This window comes from Lycium barbarum, chromosome 4 (assembly GCF_019175385.1).
Source record: "Lycium barbarum isolate Lr01 chromosome 4, ASM1917538v2, whole genome shotgun sequence".
Taxonomy (NCBI): Eukaryota; Viridiplantae; Streptophyta; class Magnoliopsida; order Solanales; family Solanaceae; genus Lycium; species Lycium barbarum.
In genome coordinates this window covers 19,561,755-19,571,398 of record NC_083340.1, presented here as the reverse complement: position 1 = coordinate 19,571,398, position 9,644 = coordinate 19,561,755, and the positions used below count along the sequence as shown (strand labels likewise).

The window sequence follows — 9,644 nt, the reverse complement described above, 5'->3', positions numbered from 1 at the left end:
GTTGGTGGAGATTAGATGTAATATATGAAAATTGCAAACAAGCCGGTCATGTTACAAAAGTGTGCAAGTTCAAATACACCCAGGACAATTCACAAGCATTACTGGTAGAAACAGAAGATGAGGAGGATCAACTCTTTTAGATTGTCGCAACAGAAGCAAGGAAGAGTGCGTTTTTCTAGAACAATCAAGTCTTCAAACTCAAATTGGATACACCAACTTGAGTTTGAGGGGAAATGTTAAAATTTACTTTCCTTCCGCTTCATGATTTAATTAGTGGTAGAAATATTTACCTCCTTTTTTACTAGGAATATTTTAGAACATTTAGTTTTCTTCTAAGTCTAGTTACTACATCAATTATTTATTTAGAGTCCTTTTAGTTTAGTATATATATGAAAAATAATATATTTTATTTATTTCTCTATAATAGAGATGTAATCTTTTATTTCTAAATGCAAGAAACAATTCAAGAATCAATACAAAGAATGATAGTTTATTCTCTCTTCAACTTTCTCTCTTATTTTTTCCATTCCATATTGGGAGGGGAGGGGTAAAAAAAAAAGTAGGATTCTCTTATATGTATTGATGGTAATGAAAATAAATTGTGAAATAATATTTTTTCATATTAATTTTTGTTATTGTTTCTAACTCTCATTCTCAATGTCAATGCAATCTTTTCTTATACAATCTTATATGTAAACCTTACACAAATATCTACCTTTTAGTAGCTTCTAACTAGTTATAACTACAAGTTGAAGATTTACAATTCGTAGCTGCTTTTGGCTGTATTTCAGTTGTATCTCGCATTTTTGAAATACAGTGAAATATAGCGAAATACAGAGAAATACAAAACACATTAGAGTAAATTTAGGCTCTATTTTTGGAACATATTTTTTTTAAAAAAATTCTGAGAGAAAAAATAGGCTATATTTTTGGAACATAATATTCTTTTCCTTTTTTAATAGTAAGTCAAATTAAATCAACCATATTTCACACAAATCACTGAAGAGTAAAATCAGGCTCTATTTATGGAATAGTTTTTTTTTATATAAAAAAATTATGGAATTCAATTTAAAACTTTCCATAAATCACGCATAACGGTTGTTCTTCCATAAAAGCTTACGAATCTCTCTCAACTTTTATCACAATCAAAACTTTTTGAATTCAAAAACCACTAAAGATCTAAAAACTTCCAAATACATAAAATAAACACTGAAATATAATGAAATATGGTTAATTGTTTAAGAAATATAAAGTTGTAGTATGTGTATATACAATGGAATACAATGAAATATATCAGAAACTGTTTCATAAATTAGAAATACAAAATGCAGAAATACATTCAAATACAGCGAAATACAAAAGCCGTGAAAACAAAGTGTAGTAAAAATAGGCTCTATATTTGGAACATTCACTATATTTACACCAAAAAAAGATAAATACATTGAAATATAACGAAATAATGCACTGAAATATACTGAAAATTAAATATACTGTTTGTTAATACACAGAAATACACTGAAATATACTGAAACATTTTATCAAACACTTGTTGGGCATGAAGCTCCACAACTCTCATCAATGGTGTTCTCATGGGAAAGAAGCGAGTTGTCTCAGATTGCTACAAAAAGGACGTTATCCGGAGATAAAGACTTTCAATTGGACTAGTTAATAAAGCTTCACTCCGTCGTCCTTCACCGTTGTTAGAGCTATTTTTTTTCACTCCGTCGTCGACTATGGCTTCACTCCGTCATCGACCTTCACTACGTCGTCGACCATGGCTCTTTTTAATAAAGCTTCACTCCGTCGTCAACCATGGTCGCTGCTACTACTTTAGGATTCTTCTGATTTGTAAGAGAAAATGAGATCTAGGGTAGGTGATGGAACAAAAGCATATGGAGTTCAAATCTGAAGAACTAGAAACTTAGGGTTTTTTTCGAGTTTGGAGATGGAGATGGTAGTAATAGTGGTGGAGGTGTTGACGGCGGCGTGAGTGGTGGAGATAGAGAAGGAAGGGAGGTTTAAGTGAGGGCCGAGGGGAAGGAGAAGAGAGGCTGGAGATAGAGTAAGGGAGGGAGAGAGGCAGTAGTCAGGGGAAGGAGAGAGAGGAAAGGGATTTTTTTTTTTTAGGGTTTGTAGAAGATGATAAATCTTAAATGTGTAGTGAGGGAGAATAGAGAGGTTTATGTATTTCAAAAGTTACTGGACCAGTTTTGAAATGTAATTTTGAAAAAATAAAGCTACAAAAATAAAATAAAAAATAAAATAGTTATTATTCATAAATAAATCTTATAAGTAATTATGACAAGTAAATTTTCCATCTTATATATATATATATATATGCAAGACATAGGCCCGCCTAGATAGTGATGGCCTTAAAAGTTATTTATCTTTTTTGTTGTTTTTTTGGCCTTTCCCTAAATTCCCTCACAACTACTTAAAATACAAAAGCCGAAAAGTCACGATTATTTAAAGCATCTACCTAATCGTCGTTCTCTTACCGAAAAGAAACAGTCATTGCCCTAAATCTTTAATTCGTCACTTGGAAAACCCAAAAGAGGAACGCCTTTCAGTATGGACACCGAAAGGTTTGTAGGTAGAGAAAATTCGCCAGGAATAACTGTTTGAGAAGAGTTTGTTTGACTAGTGACATCTACCTGGTTAGAAGTAACGATATATGATGAAAACATTACCGGTGATCAGCACTTAAAGTAGTGCCATATAGATTTGATACTATTTTTGAAGTTCTTTGTTTGGTGTTTACGTGTCTCATGCCTTTGCTCCATTATATCAGTAATCATGAAAGGTGAGCATTATGTTATACAGAGCAAATTCTTTGCCTATATTATCTAAATTTTTTGATCTCATGAGTTTGGGATCCTCCATTTACAAGCACTGGTTTACTTGGCCGCTTTGAAGCTTACAGAACGTGCACTCTATTGCCTCGGAGTCTGTAATCGAAGAGTCGAAGCAGAGATTCTGATGAAGTTTCTCCCCTCCACCTTTACCATATTTTGGTTCGTCTACTTTAGAGACTAATTAGGGATATTTTAAACCCAATCAATAGTTGTCAGGATGAATCACGCGTGGGAGAGATATACGAAGTCACTGAGCAGACTTAAATCCCTTACTTTGCCATTCTTTCCAGAATAGGATTTTGCAGTTCTTTCGTCAATGTGTCTATGTTGTTGGTTGAAATCTCTGGTTATTTTACATAGGTTTACCATGTGCACGACAATTTGATTTTGTTTCCTCTTGTGTTGCCAAGGAAGGTCATTGCTTTTACATTTGGGTAAGTTTTACTATGTTTTGACACTTTTGATTTTGATAGTGTCATTTTACTTGAAAATCTTCAAATATTTAATTTCTTGTGTGGCTACAGATCATAGAATTTACGTAACACGAACTCGGGAAAGTTGACACAATAATGCGTCCCATTAGCAATAATAGGGTTGTTTTAAGGATAAATAAGCTCTACCTTTGTCCTCTTATATCAAACTCATATACCCAGGGAAAAAGGAGAAGCATCTCGAGGTCCTTTGATGGGGACAAAGAAATCGTCTTGGCCTCCCGAAGATGAGGACTTTGAAGTGGCCCATTTCGTACCAGAGAAGCCTATGTATGAACAAGGATTGATTTTACTTCCCAACCTATTCTTTCACATGGAGCAATAATAGTACTCCATGTTTGAAATGTTGGCGTACTTTTGGTCCTTTTCTGAACTTCTGTTACTTTCTTAACGTTGAGAAGATTTATCACTCGAGGACCCTACAACAGCACTTACCTGAAGTATTGGAACCATGAGTTCATGATACTTGCGTTACACTTCCTCAAGCCTTCAACTCCTGACAATTCAAACATATTGCCATATCCGCCATTCTAAAAGTTTATAGTAGTAACTTAGAGTAACTTTTATTTTGAGGACCTTGACCAAAATAGGACAGTTACAAAAAGCAACAGAGTGAGCAATGAAAATAAGTAAAAACTATGAAAATTCATGTGGGAATGGGGGGGGGGGGGGGGGGGGGGGGGGAGGGGGAAATGGATATAGCTCGAGGAAGAAGGCTATGATTTATCAAAGTCTTTGGTGAGAAGAAAACAGGTGGAAGGAAAGCATGAAAAAGATGATATAACATATGAAAGTAGGTGATAAGAGTGACTTCATCAGATGATACTACTCACTACCTGGTATTGAAAAACTGAGTTCAACTTTTTATTGGCTATAACTCAAAGCCTGGTGCGGTAAATTTGTTTATAACGTAGGAATGTTGGTGTCTTTTTGATATGCTTCGACTAGCACTAAAAGATCTCTGGATAGCTTCTTTAATGGTATGTGCTGCTCTCGGGGAATTTACGATTATAACACATGATTAATGTGTAAGATGAAGGAGATGAATGGTTTCCAGGTTGATAATATAAAATAGTAATTGGTAGGGGGCAAAAGGTATACCGAAGGAGCAGGATTTTAGCTCGAGAACATAACAAAATTTAGTTAGTTCATTAAAAAAACACAAGCGAATGGGTGAAATCATTCACCTGAAGAGTTTAATTGTAATAATTTACAGCAAAACCTAATCAGTAGTACTCAGATTATTTGATTGCATCAGTGTTTTGGTTCATATTTAAAATTAAAAGTATATGAGGCCAATTACACAGATAGCCCCTCGAGGACGTTGACCAAAATAGGACAGTTATAAAAAGCAACAGAGTGAGCAATGAAAACAAGTAAAAACTATGAAAATTCATGTGGGAAAAGAAGAAAATAGGTGGGAGGAAAGCATGACAAATATGATATAACATATGAAAGTAGGTGATAAAAGTGACTTCATCAGATGATACTACACTTTATCAATTATGGGAATCATCGATAAAAGATTGTTGGGTCATGGTATTGGTATCACATTCCCTAAAGCTAAAGACTGAAACCAAATGGCACGACATTTGTAAAACCTGGCTTTGAAGTTTTGTGCGCAGATAGCATGACATTGGAGCATCAAAATTTGTTTAATTGCCAACAGCTACCACAGGGTTTAGCTGATGCTCCATTAGATGTTCCATTCAAGATCATTGATGCGTATAGGAAACTTACGATAATTCACCCATGAAGTTTAATTGGTCACTGTAAAAAAATGATAAATAAGGAGAGTTAAAGTTATTCACAATTTCTTTGCGTGTGTATGAAATTTAGATAAGATCTGTGAATATATTGATATTTTTAATTTGGTTCTCTGATTGATTTTTGAATAATAATGAATTTCTTTTCACAATTTTCAAGGAAATAGTTTGTCTAAGTACCCCGTGCAGAATCTGCTTTTAGATCTGTGTGGATAAAAGAATGGGATGCATATGTGAACGCTTGCTAATTTGAGGTGTATGAATAGTGGCCTTGGTAGCTTTGCAGCAGATTATGATTTTAGTGGATTTGGGATGAGGCAATTCAAGGCGTGTATCAGAGGTGCTTGTGGAGATTTACAGGTCCATGGTTGTGGTTGTGGTGCAGGGACAATTTGTCCCTCGCGATGTTGATGCTTCTTCAAATTTGGCTCTGCGATTATGCGCCACGGTAATTAATCCCACCAGAAAAAGGGTACTTATTATCCAAGGATCCATAAATATTTTGTTTTTTTGCTTGGCTTCTGTTGATTTCCCATAAGTAGGCTAGCTTTATTTCTGGACTTTCTTACTGATATCTTCAAATTTTGATGACCATGAAATATGGACCCTTATAAATTTAAATTTCTATTTCTTTTTCCTGCAATATGTCAGACGAAAGACTCATTCGCCTCTTTTTCTATGAATGGCTGCAGTTTAAAGCTGAAGGACGAATGTCTTGATTTGGTTATTGGCCAATAGGTCCTTGAGCTTTCCCTGCCTTTGGTGCTAGGAAGGCATGCAGATTGGGATGATAATCTCATGAAGTACCATTCTTGAGCTCTTTAGACCTCTTTTAGTTTTTGTTTCTTTAGCTGTTTATTCCCTCTAAACTGTGATTTGTAACCACTTCTTTTACATGCATCTTCTGGACCATCTTCGTGCCTTTTACTTTATCAATATATATCTACCCTTTAACCCATAATATAACGAAGAAATCAGTTCAGGGGCGAAGCCAGGATTTTCATCAAGGGTGTTCATATTTTAGGACAGGGGATGTGTGAGGAAAAAAAAAAATAGCGCACGAAGAAAACACACAGCCAGAATTCGAACTCGCGTCCTCAGTGAGAGTTTGCACACCCTTAGCCGCTGGGCTATCCTTCTTTTCTATGTGAAGATTGTTCATTACTAGTATATATCCACAAAGTTCTATATTTAATATAGGCATCCGACAATTTTTTCCGACGAAGGGTGTTCATATGACCACCCTTGAATAGGTGTGGCTCCGCCCCTGAATCAGTTACTCCTTGGATTGTACTTTTTATCTGATATTAATTAGTTTACGTGCTTTTTTCTGCAGAACTTCAGAAATTGAAAGAAATCAGAATCGAAGATGTTGACACTGACCATTCTCTTCAGGATGTTGGTATACTTTCAGATTTCAGTTCAGGTGACAAAGATTTCAGTACAGGATGTTGACTACAATAGTACTGACGCTGCAAAAAATAAAAGGTATGATACTTTTTCCAAACTTCAAGAAACAAAGCTAATAATCAACATGTGTTTATGTAAAATATATTTCACAACTCATTTGATCGAAATGTTTTCAAAGAATTGACTGCATTCTTTTGATATCAACTGATTGAGGATTTTAAACTTTCTCGCCTTTTATCAGTTGTAAAAATATAAATAGTGACATAAAAAATAAGGCGCATTTCCTCTCAGTAAGTTTTTGTTGTCATATAGCATCTTCCTTCGATATTTGAATTTTCTAAATATCTTTTCGCCTTCCTATCTTTCTGCATTTGGATGAAGAGAAAGAAATGGAAAAAAAAAAAAAAAACAGAAGATAAAGTCTTAATTTTCGATAAAATTCTTTTCCTCTGAATTCCTCAAATCCTTAAAGATAATTACTTTCGTAAACGAGAACTTGCAACTGTCTTATGTATGTATGATTTTGTTGCCAGTTTTGATCTTCTTTAGAGAAGAAAAATGGGAATCGTAATTTTAAAAACTAATAGACATCTCTCTGGATATTCTCTACCGTCTCTGCTAAGCAAAAGTAATTTATCTTTTTTAAACCTATTTTACTTTCAATCATTTGTTTATTTAAAAAGTATTTTAGACATTGGATTTAACATTTCTACAATTTCAACTTTTGCCTTCTTAATTAATCAACTAACATATTCTTCGGTAAGTTAATGACCGCGCGAAGCGCGGGTAAATTACCTAGTTATATAATACTAAAAGTGGAAAGCTCCTAAGTTGTAAAGTTGAATTACCAAAATATTCATAAAATATTGAAAGACCTCTTTTACCCCTCATCTAAACACTACTCCTATACTATTTTTTATACCAAAATAGTAAATTTCTCTACCAATAAATAATAAATAAAGAAATTAAATGATAATTAATTTAACTATATGGGCAAGTTCCAGGTATCTGCCAAAGCACTTAATGTAGTAGAAAACATAATTATAAAAGCTTTAATTGGCTATTTCACAGCCTCTTCGTTGCCAGAATTGAAGGCTTGCATTGATCAATTAAATGTATAATATTTCAAATTAATAAATCTGTGAATGGAAAGATTAAAAGGCAGGAACTAAGGAATTAAAGAGCAAAACAGTACATTAAGAAACTTTGTTTAGCCACTTTCAAACCTCTTCATTGCTAGAATATATGAGGAGATTCTTTTTTTTTTTTTTTTGGTACCCATAAATTTTAACAACTCTGCCTATTTTCAAAATCAGTTAATACATCATACAGTAATAATTAAATGAATGTCCCATTACATTATAATGATTCAATAACGTGGATTTTTCGTTACTGAAACTTTTGGATAATCAAGCTTATACTTTGACACCTCACACCTTACCTAGATATCAAAAAGTTTTGACCTTAATTATCATATACTGATTAAACTTGATTAGAATGTATTTGAAAACCTGAAGGAGACATTTCGAACTATGCATCATTCGACTACTCCACTCTATAAAAATTAATCGCTTACATGATTTTATTTTATTTTAATTTTTCTTTTGCAGATTATGGGGGCTGATATTGATTCGAGTTGGAGAGGAAATGTTTGATTTATATGGAAGCATGATTTTCAAGAAATATTGCAACTTCATCTATTATTTTTCACCCACATATATTTAAGATGGTATACTTGAACTCAACCATTTCTATTTATCTTTTTTTTATCTAATTATATATATTTTCCTTGCTCTTCAAAACCCAGTGATTTGTTTTTTATATTTTTTCCGTCAGATCTTAGATGACTTAATTTTCTTCATATTTTTTGCTATGTCTTTGCAGTTAAACGCCCGTTCGGAATTTTTGGATCGTTTCTATGAGACATTTGATTTCATCACTTGAAAGTACTATAGCGACTATGCTACGTATTATTATTGTTTTCCACAGTTGTGTTTGTACTTAACTTTTACAAATGAAAACAACGTTATCTCATTTTCACTTCTGATATGTCTTAAACTCCTTACTTCTTTATGTAATTTAATCTAAAATTTGTATTGAGAAAAATGATTACCTGTCCCTTAATTTTATTCTTTAAATTTTATGTACGATTGTTATTATAATATAGAAAATGTAATACTGGATTGTACAAGTTTCTTTAACAAACTACTGAATTGGTCGTAGTACTTCATTGAAATATTGATCTGACATACATTGCTTCAAGTCATAATTCTCGACATAAAATAGGAAACTTTTCATTACATAATGTATGGAAATGTTGCAGATTCTAAAAGCATCCAATCATCTTGAATTCAATACTCCTGTCACTTATAGAAATGCTTGTTCTTATTTATGGGACCCACATGTAAAACATGTGATTAGAATCTAGTATGTATAAATGCAATTCCGTTGTTATAGTGATAATTATTACTCACTAGTGCATGTGTCCGCGCTTCGCGCGGTCGTTAGAAATTATATTATAAAATGCAAATAGTCATAATTTTTGTAATAAAAATATCCATCTTTACTCTTCATCAGTTTTATCTCCTTACATTCCCCAATCATAATACTATTCATTGTTCCTTGATATAATTATATTTTCAAAATGGTTTGCTCTTTTTTAACATCCTCCAATCTTGCCTAACGATTGATGCCGGTACCATGTTGTGTCATTTTATCAAAACTGAATAATATCTTATATCCTATTATCATAATTAAACATTCAATATTAAATGTTGTGAACAATAAAATAAATATTATATTCCATAGAAGAACTGAATTACAAAACCCAACACATAGTTTTATATGTATTATTGTAATATTTTTGTAATCCTATTATATAATATTAGTGCATGAATAATAAATTAAGTACAATATAAGGTTTAGTTTTATATTCTTACAAATTTTTTGTACCATCCTTTTCTTTCTTTTATTTTGTATTTAGCAAAATAAGGTCTAAGATAAAAGGGAAAATGAGAGAAATATAACTCTTAAAATACTAAATAAAATTTGAGAAAATACCACTTCTGAAACTTTTTAAACATACGTTCCACACATAATTTAGTTATCTATGTATGTAATTA

At 32.7% G+C, this 9,644-nt stretch overlaps 1 long non-coding RNA gene across 3 annotated transcripts; it reads left to right on the top strand.

The window, feature by feature from the left end:
- The first annotated feature begins 4,076 nt into the window (after window positions 1-4,076).
- Window positions 4,077-8,735, top strand: LOC132638251 (uncharacterized). 3 transcript variants are annotated; one of them, XR_009581643.1, is made up of 5 exons: window positions 4,080-5,560; window positions 5,805-5,915; window positions 6,449-6,600; window positions 8,133-8,251; window positions 8,407-8,735. It is a non-coding gene; the product is annotated as an uncharacterized LOC132638251 (long non-coding RNA). The 3 variants fall into 3 exon arrangements; XR_009581641.1 differs by having other exon boundaries at window positions 4,077-5,560; window positions 5,805-6,365; window positions 8,133-8,735; XR_009581642.1 differs by having other exon boundaries at window positions 4,081-5,560; window positions 8,133-8,735.
- Window positions 8,736-9,644: the final 909 nt, after the last annotated feature.